We start from the raw sequence: 26,121 nt of genomic DNA, 5'->3' as shown, positions 1-26,121 counted from the left end.
ATGATTTTAAATATTCTTCTCTTATCCCTCAATAAATCATGACTGTTATTTCTTTTTGATTATCAAAAAGGAGATGTATTGCCAAATTTGGATCACAAATTTCAAAAAATTTTTCTATATATTACCAGAATTTAATTAAAAATTATTTATGGATATTTACATATATCAAATATTTTTCATCAGCCATTTATAGAATAATATATATTTTCTCTTTTAATTTTTAAGTGAATCACTTAGAAATATTTCAAATATTGAAATTTCTTATTTCCTTGGGGAATATAACCCACTTTGCTATAATGTATTTTTACATACATTGTTGGATTTTATTTACATTTTTGTCTCTATTCAGAAATCACATTGCCTATGTCTTTCTTTGTCACAATTATTTTAAGACAACAGCCTTTTGTAATTATTTTTGAGTACTTTTCTTTCTATTCTCATGAAAATTGATATAAATAACTATTTATTTCCTAAAGGTTTAATGATTCTTAATTTCAAAATTATCTGGGTCTGGTATTTTGTGGGTATACGTCTGAGTAGGGTGGATTGTGGATTACAACCTAACAATTATGTTCTTTAATTGAGAAATATGTATTCATATTTTCAGTTTCTTCAGAATCATATTTTATTAAATTTTGCTGTTTTCTGAAAATTGCTTACTTGGTCTGAATTTTAAAATATTTAAAATATTTTTGATATATTTGGTCTAAATTTTCAACTACTTAAATTATGAAATTATGTATGATATTTTACTTTGACTATAAAACATCTGCCATAATTATACCTCCTGTCTAATTCCTTCCATATGTATATATGCTTTCTCTAATTTACAGGATCCATTTAGGCAGAAGTCTTTTTTATTAGGTTTTTCAAACACCCAAATTACAGCATGCCACACATGTAATTCTTCTTTTTTTAATATGATAAAATTTTATATGTATATTCTTATTTTCCTTTTTAATATCCTGGTAAGACTTTTTCTTTAGATGTCCAATGTCTACTTTTTAAAATAATTTCATTATTGTTTTAGAATTTTGGAAAATTTTCAGGTTTAATACAGAGGCTACAAAACCCATTTTCCCCAATTGTTAATATGTTACATTATTATGACACATTTTGATTAATTAATTTTAGAAACAATTTTGATAACTTAATATTAACTTAAATCCATACTTTCTTTAGACATCATTAGTTTTTCCCTAAAATTAATTTTCTGTTTTAGAATCCCAATCACAGTACATTACACTAGTCATCATATCTTAGTCTCCTCTGAACTCCGCCAGTTACTCAGATTTTCCTTGGTTTTGATGATGTTGACAGTTTTAAGATATACCCGGGGACAGTGGAGCCTGGTGGGCTGCCACCTATGGGGTCGCACAGAGTTGGACACGACTGAAGCGACTTAGCAGCAGCAGCAGACATGTATTTTATAGAATTTTCCTCAATTTCAGATTTCTTTTTTCATTGGTAGATTAGGGTAACATTCTCATCATATCACATCAAGGATATACTGAATGAACATGAATTATTATTGATGATGCTATCTTGATTACCTTGCTGAGATAGTGTTTGTCAAGTTTCTTTTTTTCCCCCTTTTCCATTCTATACTTTTTGGATGAAAGTCACTGTGTACATTCCACGGTTAAGGGCTGGGAAGTCATGCACCAGTTTCTTAAAGGAGAAATACTTACATAGTTGTTTGCAATTGTTCTGCACAGGAGACTTGTCTATTATCCTCCATTAATTTCTTTATTCAATCATCTATGTATATCATCTGTTTGGGCACATGAATATTTTCCATATTTGGGTTATAATTTAACAGTACTTACTTTATTTGCTTAAAGCTGTTCCAGCTTTGGCTAATGGAATCTCTTTCTGTTGACTTATGTGTCCTTTTGACGGATACCATTTTGCTTTTTAAACACCTTATTTTCTGGAACTACAAGATGCTATAGGCTCACACTGTGTGTGTGTTCTCCCTGCTCGACCCTAAATTCAGCCACTTCTCCAAGGAGCTCTGGTTCCTTCCACTGGAGAATGGTTGTTGTTGTTTAGTCACTAAGTCATGTCCTTCTGTTTTTGCAACCCCATGGACCATAGCACACCAGGCTTCATTGTCCATGGGATTTCCCAGGCAAGAATACTGGAGACGGTTACTATTTTCTTCTCCAGGGAATCTACCGACCCGAGGATGGATCCTGTGTTTCCTTAATTGCAGGCATATTCTTTATCCCTAAGCCACCAGGGAAGAAGTCAATGGAAATGGTATTAGAAGCCAAATGCAATGTCTTATTTTTTTATTTCTCTTAGAAAGGATTCTAAACTTATACATTTTCAATTATTTTTCCCAGCTAAATGTATTTGAGTCATATTCTACCTTCTGAGAGACTGCTTTATCAATTTTAAACTTTTTATATAGAGTATTTTTATTATCACTAGGTTCTAAATACTCTCTGATAGAAATCAAAAGCTAGAGCCAAATATCCTGCAGTGTGAAGTCAAGTGGGCCTTAGGAAGCATCACGATGAACAAAGCTAGTGGAGGTGATGGAATTCCAGCTGAGCTATTTCAAATCCTAAAAGATGATACTGTTAAAGTGCTACACTCAGTATGCAGGGAAATTTGGAAAACTCAGCAATGGCCACAGGACAGGAAAAAGTCAGTTTTTACTCCAATCCCAAAGAAAGGCAATGCTAAAGAATGTTCAAATTACCATACAATTGCACTCATTTCACATGCTTCAAGATTATGGTCAAAATCTTTCAAGATAGGCTTCAACAGTACGTGAACCAAGAACTTGCAGATGTACAAGCTGGACTTAGGAAAGGCAGAGGAACCAGAAATCAAATTGTCTACATCCACTGGATCATAGAAAAAGAAAGGAAATTCCAGAAAAATATCTACTTCTGCTTCATTGACTATACTAAAGCATTTAACTGATTCATACGCCCAACCTCAACTCTTGGTGGTCGGATTTCATGTACTATCGGCCGAAAGGGTGACGGCGCCGCTAGGATGAAGCTCGTGAGATTTTTGACGAAATTGAGTCATGAAACTGTAACCATTGAATTAAAGAATGGAACACAGGTCCATGGAACAATCACAGGTGTAGATGTCAGTATGAACACACATCTTAAAGCAGTGAAAATGACCCTGAAGAACAGAGAACCTGTACAGCTGGAAACACTGAGTATTCAAGGAAATAACATTCGGTATTTTATTCTGCCAGACAGCTTACCTCTGGATACACTACTCGTGGATGTGGAACCAAAGGTGAAGTCTAAGAAAAGGGAAGCTGTTGCAGGAAGAGGCCGAGGCCAAGGAAGAGGACGAGGCCGAGGCCAAGGAAGAGGACGTGGCCGAGGACGAGGCAGAGGAAGAGGGGGTCCTAGGTGATAATGTCTCTCAAGACTACTATTTCAAAGTAGTGGGGCAGGAAGACCCATACGTGACAGAGGAAGACTATGACGCCAAGGCAGAAGAATGTGAAGTCCTAAGCGATAATGTTGCTGGAGCTTACTGTTTCACAGGGCTGGATGTTCAAGTTTTTTGTACAGGGTTTGTTTGTTTGTAGCAGTTTTTAAACATAAATGTAACACACACACAAAATAAATAAAGCATTTAACTGTGTGGATCACAACAAACTGGAAAAATCTTAAAGAGACTGGAATACCAGACCACTTTACCTGTCTCCTGAGAAGCCTGTAGGCAGGACAAAATCAGTAAAGAAGTAGGCCAAGGCTGTATATTGTCACCCTGCTTATTTAACTTCTATGCAGAGTACATCATGCAAAATGCTGGGCTGGATGATTCACAAGCTGGAATCAAGATTGCTGGGAAAACTAACAAAACCCTCAGATACGCAAATGATACCACTTTAATGGCAGAAAGCAAAGAGGATCTAAAGAGTCTCTTGATGAAACAGAGGAAAGTGAAAAAGCTGACTTAAAACTCAACATTCAAAAAACAAAAAGCATGGCATCCGGTCCCATCACTTCATGGCAAATAGAAGGGGAAACAGTGGAAACAGTGACAGATTTTATATTCTTGGGCTCCAAAATCACTGCATATGGTGACTGTGGCCATGAAATTAAAAGACGCTTACTCCTTGGAAGAAAAGCTATGACCAACCTAGAAGCATATTAAAGAGCAGAGATATCACTTTGACAACAAAGGTACATAGAGTCAAAAGCTATGGCTTTCCCAGTAGTAATGTATGGATGTGAGAGCTGGACCATAAAGAAAGCTGAGCACCAGAAAACTGATGCTTTCAAACTGTTGTGCTAGAGAAGACTCTTGAGAGTCCCTTGAACAATAAGGAAATCAAACCAGTCAATCCTAAAAGAAGTCAACCCTGAATATTCATTGGAAGGACTGATGCTAAAGCTGAAGCTCCAATACTCTGGCCACCTGATGTGAAGAGCCGACTCATTGAAAAAGACCCTGATGCTGGGAATAACTGAGTACAAGAGGAGAAGGGGGTGACAGAGGATAAGGTGGTTCGATGTCATGACTGACTCAATGGCATGAGTTTGAGCAAACTCTGGGAGATAATAAAGGACAAGGAAGCTTGGCATGGTATAGTTCATGAGATTGCTAAGAGTCAGGGATGACTTAGCAACTGAACAACACTAATCAATCAGAATATATTATCTGATAAGTTATTTTCAAAGTAGATTTAAACATGTTCTGAAATGTTAGTGCTTTAATTTTCTTTTTTCTCTCCTAATTTATTGTGTCATGGTTAGAGAATGACATTTTCATTGTGAAAAATTAAATATTCATTGAGATTTGCTTTGTGGCCTACTTTTAAATACTTTTGTTTTACAAATACCAACTTTTCATTGGAAATGTACATAGAAATACTGAATCAGTATTTCACCCTGGTGAACATTCTTTTCTTTTTTGTTGTGCATTACAGTACAAAAAACATCTTCACTACCAAGATAATCAAGATGGAGTGATCACTCACCTAGAGCCAGACATCCTGGAATGTGAAGTCAAGTGGGCCTTAGAAAGCATCACTATGAACAAAGCTAGTGGAGGTGATGAAATTCCAGTGGAGCTATTTCAAATCCTGAAAGATGATGCTATGAAAGCACTGCACTCAATATGCCAGCAAATTGGGAAAACTCAGCAGTGGCCACAGGACTGGAAAAGGTCAGTTTTCATTCCAGTCCCAAAGAAGGCAATGCCAAAGAATGCTCAAACTACCACACAGTTGCACTCATCTCACACGCTAGTAAAGTAATGCTCAAAACTCTCCAAGCCAGGCTTCAGCAGTACATGAACCGTGAACTTCCTGATGTTCAAGCTGGTTTTAGAAAAGGCAGAGGAACCAGAGATCAATTGCCAACATCCGCTGGATCATCGAAAAAGCAAGAGAGTTCCAGAAAAACATCTATTTCTGCTTTATTGACTATGCCAAAGCCTTTGACTGTGTGGATCACAATAAACTGTGGAAAATTCTTCAAGAGATGGGAATACCAGACCACCTGACCTGCCTCTTGAGAAACCTATATGCAGATCAGGAAGCAACAGTTAGAATTAGACATGGAACAACAGACTGGTTCCAAATAGGAAAAGGAGTACGTCAAGGCTGTATATTGTCACCCTGCTTATTTAACTTCTATGCAGAGTACATCATGAGAAACGCTGGGCTGGAAGAAGCACAAGCTGGAATCAAGATTGCCGGGAGAAATATCAATAACCTCAGATATGCAGATGGCACCACCCTTAGGGCAGAAAGTGAAGAGGAACTCAAAAGCCTTTTGATGAAAGTGGAAGTGGACAGTGAGAAAGTTGGCTTAAAGCTCAACATTCAGAAAACGAAGATCATGGCATACGGTCCCATCACTTCGTGGGAAATAGATGGGGAAACAGTGGAAACAGTGTCAGACTTTGTTTTGGGGGGCTCCAAAATCAATGCAGATGGTGACTGCAGCCATGAAATTAAAAGACGCTTACTCCTTGGAAGGAAAGTTATGACCAACCCAGATAGCATATTCAAAAGCAGAGACATTACTTTGCCAACAAAGGTACATCTAGTCAAGGCTATGGTTTTTCCAGTGGTCATGTATGGATGTGAGAGTTGGTCTGTGAAGAAAGCTGAGCGCCGAAGAACTGATGCTTTTGAACTGTGGTGTTGGAAAAGACTCTTGAGAGTCCCTTGGACTGGAAGGAGATCCAACCAGTCAATTCTAAAGGAGATCAGTCCTGGGTGTTCTTTGAAAGGACTGATGCTAAAGCTGAAACTCCAGTACTTTGGCCACCTCGTGCAAAGAATTGACTCATTGGAAAAGACTCTGATGCTGGGAGGGATTGGGGGCAAGAGAAGAAGGGGACGAAGGAGGATGAGATGGCTGGATGGCATCACCGACTCCATGGACGTGAGTCTGAGTGAACTCCGGGAGTTGGTGATGGACAGGGAGGCCTGGCGTGCTGCGATTCATGGGGTTGCAAAGAGTTGGACACGACTGAGCGACTGAACTGAACTGACAGTTCAAATATTGATTTTACTTAAAGGTGTAGTTTTGTTAGTTTATCTCCCTGATTCTTTTCTAAACATAAAACAGAAATTTTATTATTTATTTTGAAATTCTGTGAATTTAAAACAAAACAGATTTACTGCTACTATGTTTATGGTAATTCTTTAATTATGAATTTAGTTACAACTAAATAAAATTTTCTGTATTATACTTGCCGTGCTTCTTCTTGCTCATTTTTCCATTTCCCAGCTTTTATTTTATTATTGAAATATTAGTTTACTCTCTCCCCAGTAGTTTGTAAGTTCTGCAGTATATTTATGTCCTTTTCATGCTTAATTTTAAATTTTAACATGAATATTTAACTTAGTCTAAAGTTAGTAAAGATCCCTAAATCTTGCTGAGCAATATTTATACTGTTTTTAAGCTGGTTACTTTTCTCTCTTATATCTGTTCTCTAAAGTTTTGTGACCAATTTTATACTCTCCAAAGGAGTTGCTACTTCTATTACAAATTCTAATTCAATGTATAATATGCTTATTAAATCAAAGTTGTTCAGAAACACTATTTTTTTATGTTTCTGAATTATATCTTTCGAACATACATGTAATTCTGATAATTCCTTGATTTTAGTCCCCCTTTCTCTCTAGTCTTTCCCACTGGAATGCTACAGATCCATGTTGGACCTTTGGGTTATAGCTCCCATGAATTTTAATATATCTGCTTAATTTTAATTTCTACAAATTTCATTTCTAGAATCCAAGGTTAGTTTCATGTCTTTCTGTCTATTTTCCTTAATTTCATTTCTAGACTCAAGATAATTTTTTGTTATGTTTTTTTGATATTATTTTATTATTATTTGTAGATGTCTTTATATCTCAGTCACATAAAACTTACCAGTTTTATTATCTTTCACATGTTGTATCACTATGAATAATCAGCTGTACATCTTGCTGGAAAAATCTAACTCGTATTTGTTGGTTCTCTCTTGGAACACTACACATGTTTGTAAGGTTATGTCTCTGCTTATTTTGTTAGTTATGTCAAATGACTCAACTGTATCACCAGCATGAGACGATTTTTAAAAAATATTATTTTGGGTGATTCATGGACAAACAGGTATGGTGAATACAAGCATACCTCAGAGAGATTGAGTTTCAGTTCCAGATGACCACAATAACACAATATTACAATAAAACAAGTCACACAATTTTTTTGATTTCCCAGTGTACACACATTTTGTTTATACAATACTATAGTCCTTTAACTGTGCGATAGCATTATGTCTAAAAAAAAAAAAAAAGTATATACCTTAATTAAGAACTACTAATTGCTAAAAAACAAAATCTAATATTATCCAAGCCTTAATGGAACTGTAATCTTTTTGCAATAGTAATGTCAAAGATCACTGATTACAGATCACCATGACAAATATGATCATCATGAAAAAGTTTGAAATGCTCTAAGAATTACCAAAATGTGACATGGAAACACAAAGTGGACAAATACTGTTGGAAGAGTGAAACTGATAGATTTGCTTACTGCAGAGCTGCCACAAACCTTCAAAACACATTATCTGTGAAGTGCAAAAAGCAAATCATAACAAAATAAGATATGCCTATATTTAATATTTGAAGCCTATACACTGTGAAGTCAATGACTGTGTACTTTCCTACCTTGACAATAAAAAGTTTTTTTTTTTTCTACCTAGAAACCAGGATATTTATCATTTGACAATTTCCTTTGAACACCTCAGATTTATGCAACACTATCTTGCCTGGAGAATCCCAGGGATGGCGGAGCCTGGTGGGCTGCCATCTATGGTGTCGCACAGAGTCGGACACGACTGAAGCGACTTAGCAGCAGCATGCATTCCATCTCCCTATTTTTACAGGCCCAGGATTTTGTTTTCTCTCCTTCTAGGCACATTTAAAACATATCTTAGTAGCTGTAAACTTTAAAATAAAAATAATGCAGATCAACTAATTCCAATAAAGAAGAAATAACCAGAGTAAAGCAACACTACCATGCCCTCTTAAATACCCCCTTCCCCAGATTCTTTCCACAGTACATTTAATCATGGCAACAGTCTTATGAGGTAATATTCATTAAAACCAATCATCAGATATGGAAATCAAGTCTCAGAGATGTTAATGAAGTAGAAATAATAATAGACCTGAAATTTGAAACGATATCTAATTATGAAGTTGGTCATTTTAAACTATTCTAAATTTCAGAAAGTATTCTGACATAGGAAAAACAAATGAGTATTATCTGTAAAACTTAACAGAATTTGGATTATCTAAACAAGGAATTTCAGTACTTTAGGAGCATAGTGGAGGAAATGAAACTTGGTAAACATAACCTGGAAAACTATTTTACTTGTGTATTTTCCGGATTAGGAAATTAAAACTATTATAAAGCTCAAGATTATAGTTCTTTTTTATTTTCATGACAATTATTTTTAGCAAATAAAGAATATTTAGCATTCTCTTTTCTGGTCTTACTGTGGTTAATCTTTGTATCTTCCTTATATAATTCTGATATTTTCTTTTCTCCTCATGGCTTTATAAGACATTTTGGTACTGTAACATTTTGTTAGGTGTAATAACATCTAATTCTAGATTTAAATAATCCCTTTCACCAGAACTCTTAAGAAAATAATCTGTTGGTCTTCTCATAATTGTACCTTTCCTGGAGTTTCAATCAATATAAACTGCTTACATTATTTATAATTTAAATATTTCAAACTAATGACATTTGTCTCTTTCACATTTTTGTATGTAGATACCATTACATCGATAATGTTGCATTAATGGATGAAAAACTCCTTCATTATGTAATGCACCTTTATTCTAGAATCTTGGCTGGATTCATTCTATTACTTGTCTTACTCTTGATTTTCAAATAAAGATTATTAATTTTTGTTCATATCCTTATTTCAGAAAAAAAATGGTTACTAAAGTATCTCTAACAATGAAATAGATAAATCAATAAAAATAAACTACTTCTCTACAGTGAAGAATAAGATACGGTAGTAGTTCTTCAACATACATACATTGTTTTGTTTTACAAATTTACTTAACAAAATTAAGTATCTAATATCTACAAAGACATAATATGTAAAATATCCAGCATGACTTTACTTTAAACTAATAATTTTCTATAACTCATGGTTCTGACAACCAATTTTTTTTTCTTAATTGATTCATACAGTCTCTTGCTGCATTTTTTGCTTTACTATATTATATACTACACATCGTTAAATGTGGTAAAGGGCCCATAGATGTCACCTCTACAAAATATATCTTCCAAGCCTTGTCAGTCTATTACTAGAAACTAATTGGCTTTGTGACATGAACAAGGCAAATGAACGACACCATGTTGCTTTGTGAGACTGACTGAAGTCAGAATTAATCTGAGTCATTTGTGTAGCTCAGTTCTGTGTGTGTATCTTCACAATTCATGCCCATTATAGCAAGACTGATATGAATTAAGCACCAAAGATAGGAGACTTGTTATCAGTGGAAATGCTATTCTTAGAATCACATATCTCAGTAATTAGTAATAATAAGAAATGTTCTTTTAAAAAAATCACATACACACACTTGTTTATGCATGTGTGTATATAATACTTAAAAGAATTCCCATATTTTCCTATTGCTATCCTGGAACTTCTGGTTTTCAAATATTTATATATAGAATATTTGCACTGATTTGTATATTCTCCAATGGAAAGAAAACTTAGTTGGTCTGCATTGTTTCATTTCTCACAGGCTTATTTTATTAATTTCTCTGCTGGTTGTTGGAAACTATAACAATGAAAAATAGAAAGAGTTAGTCACTTGCAGATTCTCAGCAATTACCAGAAGTTAATTAGAATTATTAAGATAACAAACACGCACCCATAATGTTCTTGTTGATAAATTTTAACTACATGTAATAAGGAAATCCAAGACTGAGCCAATCTCATAAATTGTTTTATGCTATGTTAATGCTTTCTTTGGCTGGTCAAATTAAATATTGATAGACTGTTCTCTCAGAAAGGGTTAGACAAAGACATTATATTTACCTCAAAGCCTAAATTCTAAAATACAGCCTTATAGAAGCAGCAAGTTGAATCAGTTTAACACTAAAAATGAGCATAATTATTTATTCCCCATTCTGTTCTCATTTGATAAAGAAACAATAATACAGGACTGAGACCACACTGGGTTGTCAGTCATTTCTCATGCTATAAGTGTCAGTAAATATTCTAATAACATATTTAGTTGTCTTTCCAAGCAAATAAGCAAAGTGAAATTTTAATGATAATTAAAAATAACTGAAGTCAAATTATTGTTTTTCCTGAGCATACATTTTATTCTCAACATTGTGTTATGTCACTGAGAGATTTCCAAGGATGTACATGATAAGTTTACTTTCTCCAAGAAGCTTAGAAATGCAAGGACCATCAGAATAACATACCTTAAATAATTTATAGTATACACTGTAAACACATATTAATAATCTGTTTCATTGGCTCTCAAATAAGAAACTATTTTATTATGAGAAACTTTTGTAATAAGAATGATATATAAACATAGATTCTATATTATGTTTAATTTTTATGAGTATACCCAAGTATTTCTGAAAACATCAATGTGCAATGTATTATTACCATGCTAAAGAAAGAATTATTGCTTCATACACCACCAAGTAAACAAATACATTAATAAAGGCACATTAAGTGAGAAAGTAACTGAATATGTGAATGAATTTTTCCTAGTATCTATATTTGAATAAAAAAGTTTCAACTCTTCATGTTATTTGTCTATTTCTCTTGTATATTATTGTTCTTTGAACTACTATTCCACTTTCTTGTAATTTCAAAGCTGAATCAGCATTTTAAACCTCACCCAGTTTGTAGAACTTGGTTATGACAGACCTAGGAAACTAGTATGGTTACTAATTTTTATATCATGCATCTTTACTTTTTGGCAAGCTAGTTTAAGACTATAAGAAAAGAGGTGATAATTTATCTCTACCTGAGATTGCTCAAAGAGCTATGACTAAGTTAAAAATCAGCTTAATTAATGATTTTCATCATCACCTCCACCATCGTTGTCATTTTATCTATATGGCAATTTTTAGCTGGAAGGAAATTTGTGATGATTAAGCTTTACAAATCTCCCATATAAAATCTTAAGTAGGCTTGGAATTCAAGAATTTCTCTTAGTATCTGTGAATCAGACTATACTCTGCTTCATCCTATAGATTTAGATGTTTACTATTTATTTTATAGTTTTGAATCTGCATATTGAGTTTAGGAAAAGGTAATAGAGTCCCAAAAAACTGAAGACTGGAATTTGTCATGCTTTTTCCGTTGTTTATGTGGTCATGTTTTTTCCCTTGTTTTCCTCAGGTCTACTAAGATGTGTATAGGGAAGCTCTAGATAGAGTAATAATAGGGGAAAGAAACAAATCACTATCTCCTACTCTGACCCTCTCTAGTCAAAATTGAGCTTTACTTCACACTTGCAACATCATAGGTATTTTATCAGCCTTGTCTCTCATTCTTCTATGGGGATATGTGGTCATGTCTATGAAAATAGGGAGAGGAAGGTTATTTGGGTAGGCAAGGAAACAGGTTTTAAAAATAGCATCAGAACATAAATGTAAGGATGAGACCAGAAATAAAGAGGGAAACATGCATGTGTGCCAGTCCCTCCAGTTGTGTCCCAATCTTTGTGAACCTATAGACTGTAGCCTGCCAGGCTCTTCTGTCCATGGAATTTTTCAGGCAAGAATACTGGGGTGGGTTGCCATGCCTTCCTCCAGGGGAATCTTCCTGACCTAGGGATCGAACCCATGTCCTGCATCTCCTGCATGGCAGGTGGATTCTTTACCCTACTGAGCCACATAGCCTGATACTCCCTTACCTTTCACCTTCTCCCTCCCATTGTCAGGTCTTATCTTTAGTCTAGGATTGAAGGTATCAACACCCCACTGTTTAAGAGGACTTCAGACTTTCCCTTGAACCAACCTTTAACAGTAAGAGAATTAGGTAGCCATTAAGGCCTAATGGCCAGTATTTCCACTAAGCTCGTTGGTGGCTTAAAATTTTGAGATTTTTAAAACTATCCTCTTTATCTCCATATGAGTAAACTGTATTGAATTTATTTTATATGAGTTGATAAAGTTCAATAAAACGGAAGTATTTATTAGTACATACTATGGGCCCTCCAAAGCTCTGAAGTACTGGGACCACAACAAAGAACAAGATACAATCTGTACCTTTCAAGTGCTTTAAATACAGAAAAGAAGACATCAACTAAAACAATTCTAATTGAATAACTGTCTGGAAAAAGATATTGTTAGATAACTGGGAAAGAAATATCTGAAGGAGGAAGAGAGTTGCTTTTATTTGTAATAAGTCCTATATTGGAAGGAAATGTACATTTGAATGGACTGTAGTAGATGGCAAGACAAGTAGAAGCATTCCAGGAAAAAACAAGGCAGAGCATCTAGGGAGAAAAAAAGCATAAAAAGATACTCTGAGGTTAAAACGAGACACTCTCTATGAGGAACAAAAATCATTCTCAAAGCAGTTCAGAATTAAAGACTCAGGAAAGATGAGTGTCAATAGTTAAGGTGGGATCAGATAGATAAGACAGACAAATTGAAGAGTCCAGCTTGATAAAGAACAGTAAAAGTTTAGAAAACCACTGTTTTCTCAGAATAGTCTCTCCAAATTGGGTGAGAAGGTTTAGAGAAAACAAAGGCTCGAATAGTCTAGGGGAATACTCAAAACATTAGAAATCACAGAGATAAAGAATGCCAAAAAGATAGTGTGATCATTAATGCAAATAGCAAGGAAAGAATTAATGTGATAAAACCTAAATTGAAATATTTTAATTGTCTAGAAGAAAATATGTTGATTTTTATTTTAAGTATAAAGAGAATAAGTATTAGATTTCAGAATAAAAAGAAAGTATTGCTAGGGTAGAAGTAAAAAGATGTAATTTCTAAAGAATTTGGAACAGTTGGTGGGGGGCAGTCCTAAGATGGCAGAGGAATAGGAGACCACTTTCTCCCCCACAAATTCATTGAAAGATCATTTGAACGCTGAGAAAATTCCACAAAACAACTTCTGAATGCTGGCAGAGGACACCAGGCACCTAGAAAGGCAGCCCATTCTCTTCGAATGGAGGTAGGACAAAATGTAAAAGATAAAAAGAGACAAAAGAGTTAGGGACGGAGACCCGTCCCAGGGAGGGAGTCATGAAGGAGAAGTTTCCAAACTCCAGGAAACCCACTCACCAGTGGGTCTGTAGGGAGTTTTGGAATCTCAGAGGACAACATAACCGGGAGGAAAAAAAAAAAAACCAGCTTATACCCTACTTAAACCTACTGCTGTTGCTGCTGCTAAGTCGCTTCAGTCGTGTCCGACTGTGTGACCCCATAGACGGCAGCCCACCAGGCTCCCCATTCCTGGGATTCTCCAGGCAAGAACACTGGAGTGGGTTGCCATTTCCTTCTTCAATGCATGAAAGTGAAAAGTGAAAGTGAAGTCGCTCAGTCGTGTCCGACTCTTAGCGACCCCATGGACTGCAGCCCACCAGGCTCCTCCGTCCATAGGATTTTCTAGGCAAAAGTGCTGGAGTGGGGTGCCACCCTACTTAAACCCCAGTAGATTACACAGCTAACCACAACTCCTAGCAGAGAAGTATCCCAGATGCTTGCATCGGTCAGTGGTGAGCCGGGGCTAAATGGGGAGGTGTGGGCTGCAGGCTTAGGGTGGGCTTGAATGCCCTGAGGACAATCTGAGGGAGCTAACGTGAGATATCTCTCTGGAATAGCCAGAGAGAGAGAGAAAAAAAAGAGAGAAAGAGAGAGAAATTTCCTGCAAAAAGCTCTAAGCCACAGTTTGGCCCGCTCATAGAACAAAAGGTTGAGTGAATACCAGAGGAGAGCTAGCCCACTGCGGACTGGCCCATTCCCCCACCAGAGACAGAGAGGCAGGCAGGCGACAGCCAGAGCCGGAACATAAGGGGCAATCTCGGCCCCAGAGACGGCATCCTCCACCAAACTGTGAGCAGGTTCCCAGTTGCTAAACAAGTCTTCCTGCAATCCTGGATGGGTGACATCCGCCAGAAGGATTGCAGAGAGCAGTTCCCCAGAGGAGACACAGGGCACACCTGAGACAGCACTTTCCCTGCACACCCAGGAAACCGAGGGGCTGGGACCTGGGAGGTGATAAGATGCACTGCCCAACTGGGAGAGTACGCTCACCAAGCACCTGGTTGCCTGAGCTGCTCAGACCTGGGAAGGGCACAAAACGCAGGCCCAGCTGAGTCTGTGCCTTTGTGAAGTACCTGAGAACCTGAACCTGAGCAGCTTAGACCTGAGAAGTGCATCCAACCCGGGGCTCACATTAGACAGTTCCCCTGCAGAGTAACCTGAAACCTGAGCAGTGTAGACCGGGAAAGCACACACGCTGTGAGTGGGGGCAAACCCAGTGTGGCCCAGACACTGTGAGCACTCCCCACACACACCATTGATATTTGTTTGCAGTGTTCCTCCCTCCCCACAGCACAGTTGAACAAGTGAGCCTAAATAAGTGACCACTTTCGTGCCGTTGTGTCAGGGCTGAAATTAGACACTGAAGAGACTTGCAAACAGAGGAAGCCAAAATAAAGAAAGGAGAGGCAACCACTTTGGAAGTGACAAGTACAACAGATTAAAACCCCATAGTTAGCACTGACTATATTGGAAAGGGCCTATAGACCTTGAGACGAAGTATAAGCTGAAATAAGGAACTATCTGAAACTAAACTGACCCCATACTGCCCTCAACAGCTCCAGAGAAATTCCTAGATATATTTTACTAGTATCATTTTTTAATTTTTTTTAATTTTTAAGTTCATTACTCCTTTAATTTTCATTTTTATAACCTACTATTAACTTGCAAAAAAACACACTATTTTTAAAGCAAATTTCATACATATATTTTTTTTCTAATTTTTGTGATATTGTTGGTTTTTTAATATTGTATTTTTGAGAGTCTAACCTCTATTCTAGATTTTTAATCTCTGCCTTTTGTTATTTGTTATCAATTTTGTACCTTTAAGAATCCAATCTGCAGTACCCATTCTTACTTAGGAGTGTGATTACTGGTCTGATTGCTCTCTCCTGCTTTTGACTCTCCTTTTTCTCCTGCAGGTCACCTCTATCTCCTCCCCGCCTCTTCTCTTCTCTACCCAACTCTGTGAATCTCTTTGGGTGTTCCGGGCTGTGGAGAACACGTAGGGAACTGATTAGTAGCTAGATCTTTCTCTCTCCTTTTGACTCCCCCTCTTTCCTCCTGGTCACCTCTATCTCCTTCCTCTCTCTTCTCTTCTCTATGTAACTCTGTGAAACTCTCTGAGTGTTCCAGACTGTGGAGAGCACATAGGGAATTGACTACTGGCTAGATTGCTCTCGCCCCTTTTGATTCCCCCTCTTCTCCCCCTGGTCACCTCTATCTCCCTCCTCCCTCTTCTCTTCCCCATGTAACTCTGTGAACCTCTCTGGGTGTCCCTCACTGTGGAGAATCTGTTCACCATTAACCTAGATGTTTTATCATCAGTGCTGTATGGATAGAGAAGTCTTGAGGCTACTGTAAGAATAAGACTGAAAGCCAGAAGTAGGAGGCTTAAACTAAAAATTTGAGAACACCAGAAAACTCCGGACTCCAGGGAACATCATTCCATAAGAGCTCATCAAAAGCCTCCATACCTACACGGAAACCAAGCTCCACCCAAGAGCCAACAAGTTTCAGAGAAAGATATACCAAGCTAATTCTCCAACAACGCAGGAACATAACCTTGAGCATTAAAATACAGGTTGCCAAAAGTCACACCAAACCCATAGACACCTCAAAACTCACTACTGAACACTTCATTGCACTCCAGAGAGAAGAGATCCAGCTCCACCAACCAGAACAACGATACAAGCTTCCCTAACCAGGAAACCTTGAGAAGCCACTTGTCCAACCCCACCCACAGGGAGGAACCTCCACAACAAAGAAGAGCCACAAACTTCCAGCATACAGAAAGGCCACCTCAAACACAGCAATCTAAACAAGATGAAAAGGCAGAGAAATATTCAGCAAGTAAATGAATATGATAAATGCCCACCAGACAAAACAAAAGAGGAGATAGGGAGTCTACCTGAAAAAGAATTCAGAATAATGATAGTAAAAATGATCCAAAATCTTGAAAACAAAATGGAGTTACTGGTAAATAGTCTGGAGACAAGGATTGAGAAGATTCAAGAAATGTTTAACAAGGACCTATAAGAAATAAAAAAGAATCAATCAATAACGCTGCTGCTGCTGCTGCTGCTGCTAAGTTGCTTCAGTTGTGTCTGACTCTGTGAGACCCCCATAGATGGCAGCCCACCAGGCTCCCCCGTCCCTGGGATTCTCCAGGCAAGAACACTGGAGTGGGTTGCCATTTCCTTCTCCAATGCATGAAAGTGAAAAGTGAAAGTGAAGTCGCTCAGTCGTGTCCAACTCTTAACGATCCCATGGACTGCAGCCTACCAGGCTCCTCCGTCCATGGGATTTTCCAGGCAAGAAAAGTACTGGAGTGGCTTGTAATGAATAATGCAATAACTGAGTTCAAAAACACTCTAGAGGGAACCAACAGTAGAATAACTGAAGCAGAAGATAGGATAAGTGAGGTAGAAGATAGAATGGTGGAAATAAATGAAGTAGAGAGGAAAAAAGAAAAAAGAATTAAAAGAAATGAGGACAACCTGAGAGACCTCTGGGACAATGTCAAATGCCCCAACATTCGAATCATAGGAGTTCCAGAGACAAAAAGAAAGACCATGAGAAAATACTTGAGGAGATAATAGTTGAAAACTTCCCTAAAAACATATGAATCAAATTAATGAAGATCAAACACAAAGAACAAATATTAAAAGCAGCAAGGAAAAAACAACAAATAACCCACAAGGAGATCCCCATAAGGATAATAGCCGATATTTCAATAGAAACTCTTCAGGCCAGAAGGGAATGGCTGCTGCTGCTGCTGCTAAATTGTTTCAGCCATGTCTGACTCTTAGCAACCCCATGGACTGTAGCACACCAGGCTCCTCCATCCATGGGATTTTCCAGGCAAGAATACTGGAGTGGGGTGCCATTGCCTTCTCCAGAAGGGAATGGCAGGACATACTTAAAGTGATGAAAGAGGAAAACCTACAACCCAGATTACTGTACTGAGGAAGGATCTCATTCAAATATTAAGGAAAAATCAAAAGCTTTGCAGACAAGCAAAAGCTGAGAGTATTAAGTACCAACAAATCAGCTCTTCAACAAATGATAAAGGATCTTCTCTAGACAGGAAACACAGAAAAGGTGTATAAACTCGAACCCAAAACAGCAAAATAAATGGCAATGGGGTTATACTTATAAATAATTACCTTAAATGTAAATGGGTTGAATGCCCCAACCAAAAGACAAAGACTGGCTGAATGGATACAAAAACAAAACCCCTATATATGCCGTCTACAGAGACCCACCTCAAAACAAGCAACACATACAGACTGAAAGTGAAGGGCTGGAAAAAGATATTCCATGCAAATGGAGACCAAAAGAAAGCAGGAGTGGAATTTTGATATCAGAGAAAATAGACTTTGAAATAAAGGCTATGAAAAGAGACAAAGAAGGACACTCCATAATGATGAAAGGATCAATCCAAAAGATATAACAATTTTAAATATATATGCCCTCAACATAAGAGTACCACAATATGTAAAGCAAATGCTAACAAGTATGAAAAGGGAAATTAACAGTAGCACAATAATAGTGGGAGACTTTAATACCCTACTCACACCTATGGATAGATCAACTAAACAGAAAATTAACAAGGAGACACAAACTTTAAACGATATAATGGACCAGTTAGACCTAGTTGATATCTATAGACTATTTCACCCCAAAACAATGAATTTCACTGTTTTCTCAAGTACACATGGAACCTTCTCCAGGATAGATCACATCCTGAGCCATAAATCTAGCCTTGGTAAGTTCAAAAAAATCTGAAATCACTCCAAGCATCTTTTCTGATCACAATGAAGTAAGATTATATGTCAATTATGGGAAAAAACTATTAAAAACACCAACATATGGAGGCTGAGTAATATTCCATTGTGTATATGTACCAGAGTTTTCTTATCCATTTGTTTCTCCAAAGAAGACATACAGATGGCTAACAAACACGTGAAAAGATGCTCAACATCACTCATTATCAGTTCAGTTCAGTCTCTCAGTTGTGTCTGACTCTATGTGACCCCATGAATTGCAGCACACCAGGCTGCCATCTCTGGGGTCGCACAGAATTGGACATGACTTAAGCGACTTAGCAGCAGCAGCAGCAGGCCTCCCTGTCCATCACCAACTCCCGGAGTTTACCCAACTCACATCCATCAAGTCAGTGATGCCATCCAGCCATCTCATCCTCTGTCGTCCCCTTCTCCTCCTGCCCCCAATCCCTCCCAGCATCAGAGTCTTTTCCAATGAGTCAACTCTTCGCATGAGGTGGCCAAAGTACTGGAGTTTCAGCTTTAGCATCAGTCCTTCCAAAGAACACCCAGGACTGATCTCCTTTAGAATGGACTGGTTGGATCTCCTTGCAGTCCAAGGAACTCTCAAGAGTCTTCTCCAACACCACAATTCAAAAGCATCAATTCTTCAGCGCTCAGCTTTCTTCACAGTCCAGCTCTCACATCCATACATGACTACTGGAAAAACCATAGCCTTGACTAGATGGACCTTTGTTGGCAAAGTAATGTCTCTGCTTTTGAATATGCTATCTAGGTTGGTCATAACTTTCCTTCCAAGGAGTAAGCATCTTTTAATTTCATGGCTGCAGTCACCATCTGCAGTGATTTTGGAGCCCCAAAAAATAAAGTCTGACACTGTTTCCACTGTTTTCCCATCTATTTCCCATAAACTCATTATCAGAGAAATGCAAATCAAAACCACAATGAGGTACCATCTCATGCTGGTCAGAATGGCTACTATCAAAAAGTCTACAAACAATAAATGCTGGAGAGGGTGTGGAGAAAATGGAACCTTCTTACACTGTTGGTCTGAGTGCAAAATAGTACAACCACTGTGGAGAACAGTGTGGAGATTCCTTAAAAAAACTGGAAATAGAACTGCCATACAACCTAGCAATCCCACTGCTGGGCATACACACCAAGGAAACAAGAATTGAAAGAGACACATGTACCCCAATGTTCATTGCAGCACTGTTTACAATAGCCAAGACATGGAAGCAACCTAGATGTCCATTGGCCCATGAATGGATAAGAAAGCTGTGGTACATATACATAATGGAATATTACTCAGCTATTGAAAGGAATACATTTGAATCCGTTCTAATGAGGTGGATGAAACTGGAGCCTATTATACAGCATGAAGTAAGTCAGAAAGAAAAACACCAATACAGTATATTAACGTATATACATGGAATTTAGAAAGATGGCAACGATGATCCTATGTGCGAGATAGCAAAAGAGACACATGTAAAGAACAGACTTTTGGACTCTGTGGGAAAGGTGAGGATGGAATGATGTGAGAGGATAACACTGAAACATGTATATTATCATATGTGAAATAGATTGCCAGTCCAGGTTTGACGCATAATACAAGGTGCTCAGGGCTGGTGCATCAGGATGACCCTGAGGGATGGGATGGGGAGGGATGTGGGAGGGGGGTTCAGGATGGGAAACACATGTACACCCATGACTGATTCATGTTAATGTATAGCAAAAACCACTACAATATTGTAAAGTAATTAGCCTCCAATTAAAATTAGTTAAAAAAAATAAATTTAAAAAAAGAATTTGAAACACTGTAAGAGACAGAGAAATGAGAACAAGAAATATTTGAACAAATAATGGCTATAAATCTTTCAAAATTCATGACAGAAGATGAGCAAACCTAGAAAGATCAGAGAACAAGAAGTCATTCAAAGAGAAGGAAAATGATAAAATTTTAAAACTCAGATGTAAAAAAAAAAAATATTAGAAAAGATATAAATGAAAGCAAAATTTAACTTTTTAGTTTCCTTATTTCTATTAATAACTGCTTGAATAGATAATTGTTATGTATTAATAATTATTTAAAATATTTTAATACTTTAAAATTAAAATTTAGTCACTTGAATAATGATAACATTTGTTTGGGGTTATACCTTAGCTTCTGGATAAGTGAAATAGATAACAGCAATATTATAAGGAATAAGAAGAATGAAAGAGAATATTCTAATTATTTCTACTACCTGTGAAGGGATAAAGTGTTATTTGAAAATGGACAGAGATTTTAATAGCATTCTACACACAGGGAATATAGCCAGCATTTTATAATAACTTTAAATGGAGTATAACCTATACAAAATATAAATCACTATGTTGTATGCTTGAAACTAATACAACATTGTAAATCAGCTATATATCAAAAATAATAAAATTAAATTTTAAAAATGCATTCTATAAAGTCTATGGTAATTACTAAAAAGACAAATTAAAGAAAAGTATGTTGTATGTGTGCTCAGTCACTCAGTTGTGTCCAACTTTAGTAATATTGAAAGAGGGGAGAAAGAATCATATACAAAATTGCTCAATTTAAATCATAGAAAATAGAAAAAGGGAAAGAAACAAAGAACAAGTAAAATAATAGGAAAGTTACACTAGTCCAGCTATACCAATAATCATGTTAAATGTGAGTAGTCTAAATACAAGAATACAAAGACTGATGGAATGGTTAAAAAAAAAGTATGATGCAACTATATGTTGCTTACAAGAAACCCAATATAAAGACATAGAAAAAAATTAAAAGGATAGATAAAGGTATGCCATGCTAACACTAATCAAAACAAAGATGTGGTAGCTATATTTATCTCAAACAAAGCAGACTTTAAAACAAGGAAAGAGGGGCATTAGCTAAAGAAAATGGGTGATCATTTCTCTAAACAGACACATCTTTAATGAGTATGTACTTAAAAACAGAGCATCAAAATAGATGAGGCAGAAAAATGTTAGAACTGCTAGGAAAATATTAAAAATTCCATTATTATAATGGAGATTTCACAAACATCTTTATCAGGAATTGATGGGTACAACAACAGAAGTAAAGACATAGCTTAACTGTATCATACCACCCCTCAACAGGATATAAGAGGGCATGGCAACCCACTCCATTATTCTTACCTGGAGAATCCCCATGGACAGAGGAGCTTGGCAGGCTACAGTGAATGGGATTGCAAAGAGTTGGAGATGACTGAACAACTAAGCACAAACACAAAGATATATAGATAGGCTTCCCCGGTAGCTCAGCTGGTTAAGAATCCATCTGTAATGCAGGAGACCCTGGTTTGACTCCTGGGTCAAGAAGATCCCCTAGAGAAAAGATAGGCTACCCACTCCAGTATTCATGGGCTTCCCTGGTGGCTCAGATGGCAAACAACCCACCTGCACTGTGGGAGACCTGGGTTGGAAAGATCCTTTGGAGAAGGGCATGGCAAACCACTCCAGTATTCTTGCCTGGAGAATCCCCAAGGACAGAGGAGCCTGGCGGGCTACAGTTCATGGGGTCGCAAAGAATTGGACACAACTGAGTGACTGAGCACACAAGGTATATAGACCACTTCAAACAGCAGCAGAATATACATTCTCCTCAAGGTCATATGAACTGAACAACTGTCTGCCATATCAGTTAACACAGGCTGTCGCAGCCATCAAGTCCCCACATTACAAAGCTGCCCCAACCCCGAGGAGCCTTGAGGGAACTCAGGCTGGAAAAAAAGAATGCCAACTTCTACAGTCACCTCAACATTTCACCCTGAGGAGACTCAGGATGAGAAAACACAAGGTACTGGCCATAGATAGCTGAAGTGCATATCAAAGGAAGGGTTTCAGTAAACACAGACTCTTGCATCTTTCTACATATAGCAAAATGCTAAATTCTTTATTTATTTTTTGGATCGCAGCCATTCTGACTGGTGTGAAATGGTACCTCATAGTGGTTTTGATTTGCATTTCTCTGATAATGAGTGATGTTGAGCATCTTTTCATGTGTTTGTTAGCCATCTGTATGTCTTCTTTGGAGAAATGTCTATTTAGATCTTTGGCCCATTTTTTGATTGGGTCATTTATTTTTCTGGAGTTGAGCTGTAGGAGTTGCTTGTATATTTTTGAGATTAGTTGTTTGTCAGTTGCTTCATTTGCTATTATTTTCTCCCATTCTGAAGGCTGTCTTTTCACCTTGCTAATAGTTTCCTTTGATGTGCAGAAGCTTTTAAGGTTAATTAGGTCCCATTTGTTTATTTTTGCTTTTATTTCCAATATTCTGGGAGGTGGGTCTTAATTTGAGATAACTGCTTTTCTTTTACACCAGTAATCTTTTGATGTTCCGATCACCTGGACTTTTGTTGTAAAAACTCTTACATATCCTGGCTCTTCAGAACAGTTATCTGAGATGCTGTATCTGGGGCTTGAAGTCCTCAGAATATCTGCTGAATAAAAATAAAACTCTCGGCATTTTTTTTTCAGTTGACAGTCACATGAAATATTTACCAAGACAGACCACATTCTCAGCCATAAAGCACATCTCTGAACAAATTTTGCATAGGGGCATCATACTACATATACTCTCAGATCAAAATGGAATTAAACTAGAAATCAATATCATAATGATAGCTGGAAAATTACAAAACATTTAGAGATTATTCAACATACTTCTACATAACACACTGGATAAGAAAAAGTCTTAAAAGAATATGAAAAATATTTTGAACTAAATGAAATGAAAATGAAAATTCAACTTATCATAATCTGTGGGATACAACAAACACCCTGCTTAAAAGAAATACACATTTTAGAAATAAGACATAAAATCAATAATCTAAAATGCCACCTTAGGAAACTAGAGAAAGAAAAATATTATAAATATGCAGATAGAAAAAGAAAGGAAATAATAAAATTTTGGTGTAGAAATCAATGAAATTAAAAATAGAATATATATATATATATATATGTATGTATGTATAAATTTTAACAGCTAGTTTGTTGGAAAGTTCAATAAAATTGATAAAACCCTAGCCGGGCTAACCAAAGGGAACAGAGAAGACACAAATCACTAATAGCAGAATTTAAAGAGAGGTGATCACTGCTGATCCATGAACATTAAAATCACAATACAGGAATATTATGAACTACTCTATTTCTACAAATCTGATAACTTATATAAAATGAACCAATTCTTTGAAAGACCCAATCTACCAAAATTCACACAAGGATACATAGATCATCTAAATAGGCCTATATCTACTATAAAAAATTAGATCAATAATTAATAACCTTCCCAAATAGAAAGCATCAGACCCATAAGGTTTTTAGTGAATTCTCCTAAACATCTAAAAAGGAAATAACACCAATTCTTTACACTCTTTTTCAGAAAATGGAAGTAGAGGAACACTTCTTAACTCATTGCATGAGGCCAGAATTATCATAGTATCAAAACCAGATAAGACATTACAAGAAAGGAAAACGACAGATTGTTATCAGCCATTAATATAGATATTAACAATCTTCAACAAAATATTAGTAAATAAAATCTAAAATTGCACAAAACAATTTTGATTTATTAGTTCAGAAAACCCCAAGTAGGGTAAATACAAACAAATCACATAGTCACATATGAATTAAACTGCTAAATAGTAAACTGCTAAATAGTAAAGGGGTTGTTGAAGCAACCAGGGAATATAAAAGTCATTACCTAGGGATAAATTTAATTATGAGATGAATTTTCAACAGTCCCTATGAAAATCAAGAAACAGTATTTTATGTTTTAAGTTTAAAAAAAAATACCTTGCCAACATATAAACTTATGTTGAATTATTCTTCAAAATGGAAGGCCAAATAAAGACACTTTCACACTCATATACACACACATATTTGCACACACATCATATCACCAGAATGCTTAAATTGTAAGGAACATTGATAGGAATTCTTCAGGCTATAGAAAATTATTCCAGATAGAATCACTGAAATGTAGGAAGGAATTAAGAGTATAAGAAATGCTACTATATATGAAACTATTGACTCTCTAGAAATTTTCTGAGAGCCAGAAAAAGTTAGAAATAAGGATTACAAATTAGATCCAGGGTTATGTAAAAGAACTAAAGAAAAATATATAAATAAATTCTAACACAGTCTTGATCTAACCTTGACAGAATCAATAGTCTGGCAATAATTTGATACAATTGCCAGAAGAAAACTGAACACCTAAAGTAAAAGAACATATTCCAGATTCACTGTAAAATAACATCCACACCGTTCAGAATATACTTTTAAAAATTCCTAGACACATAGCAAGAAATAGACTCATAATCAATAGAAATATTAATTAATAAAAAGAGACTTTAAGGTGACACAAATGTTTTGAATTAGCAAGTAAGTACACTAGGAAAGCAGAGCCCTATATGATTTGTCAGTCTTGGCACTATTGACATGTTGGTTTCTTTCCAGTGAATTGTAGGATTTTCAGCATCATCTCTAGCCTGTATTAACCGGATGACAATAATGACTCCTTGGCTCAAGTTGTAACACCTCCAAATACTTCAGACATTACCAACTGCTCTCTGGGAGCAGGTGGATTCTCCTAGTTTTAAGACCACTGCTACATACTGCAAATAAAGTGATTACTAGGATGTATAAAGTGAAAAAAAGCAAACTGAAGAATAACATGAATCGAATATTCCCTTCTTTGTAAGAAAGAAGAGGATATAAAATTATACATATTTGAATATACTGGAAAGATAATATCAAAACTTATTATGATGTTTACTCTAGAGAGAGAAAGGGAATGAGTTATCAGAGACAGGAATAGAAAGTGTGACTTCTCCGAATATAATTTTCTTCATAGTTTTAACACTGGTAATGAAAGTATTTTATATTTTCAAAAATATAATTACATAAAATGCATAAACTTTTAAAATGGAAGTGAACAAATTTAATCATATATCAGAAAGAGGAATTATTTCAAGTGACTTTACAGCACAGTATTTTGACTATATTTTGCCTGGAGGAATATAGGTTGTAAGCAAAAATGGGCCTATAAAACATCTTAACGTTTATCTTCTAGTCTAATTGTAAATATTAGTAGTAGTAGTATCATTTTGAAATCAATTTATAGTATTATAGGTTGGAGAAGGAACTGGAAACCCACTCCAGTATTCTTGCCTGGAGAATCCCAAGGACAGAGGAGCCTAGAGGGTTAGAGTCCATGGGGTTGCAAAGAGTCAGACACAACTGAGTGACTAGCACACACATAATATTATAGGATAATGAAAAGAAGGTATCTAATTTTTACTCTGAAAAATCACAAATAAAAGGAAATCATTAAACATTAAGCTCATCTTTACTTTTACAAACACTGTTTCAAGGTAACTGATAAGTCCTCATTGAAGACAGACAGTTTTAGCCAAAGAATTCTAGCTAACATATGTTGACTAAATTATACAACTATAAAATCAACATTTTGCAACCCTAATAAAATAATAATGCAGTTCAAAATTACCAACAGTTGAAAATTAGAT

At 36.3% G+C, this 26,121-nt stretch overlaps 1 pseudogene; it reads left to right on the top strand.

The window, feature by feature from the left end:
- Positions 1-2,994: 2,994 nt before the first annotated feature.
- On the top strand, positions 2,995-3,396 carry LOC109575357 (small nuclear ribonucleoprotein Sm D1 pseudogene; annotated as a pseudogene).
- The last annotated feature ends 22,725 nt before the right edge of the window (positions 3,397-26,121 follow it).

The sequence above is a fragment of the Bos indicus genome, chromosome 2 (genome assembly GCF_029378745.1).
Source record: "Bos indicus isolate NIAB-ARS_2022 breed Sahiwal x Tharparkar chromosome 2, NIAB-ARS_B.indTharparkar_mat_pri_1.0, whole genome shotgun sequence".
Lineage (NCBI taxonomy): Eukaryota > Metazoa > Chordata > Mammalia > Artiodactyla > Bovidae > Bos > Bos indicus.
The sequence above is the reverse complement of the archived record's forward strand: the minus strand, read 5'-3'. Positions and strand labels throughout refer to the sequence as shown.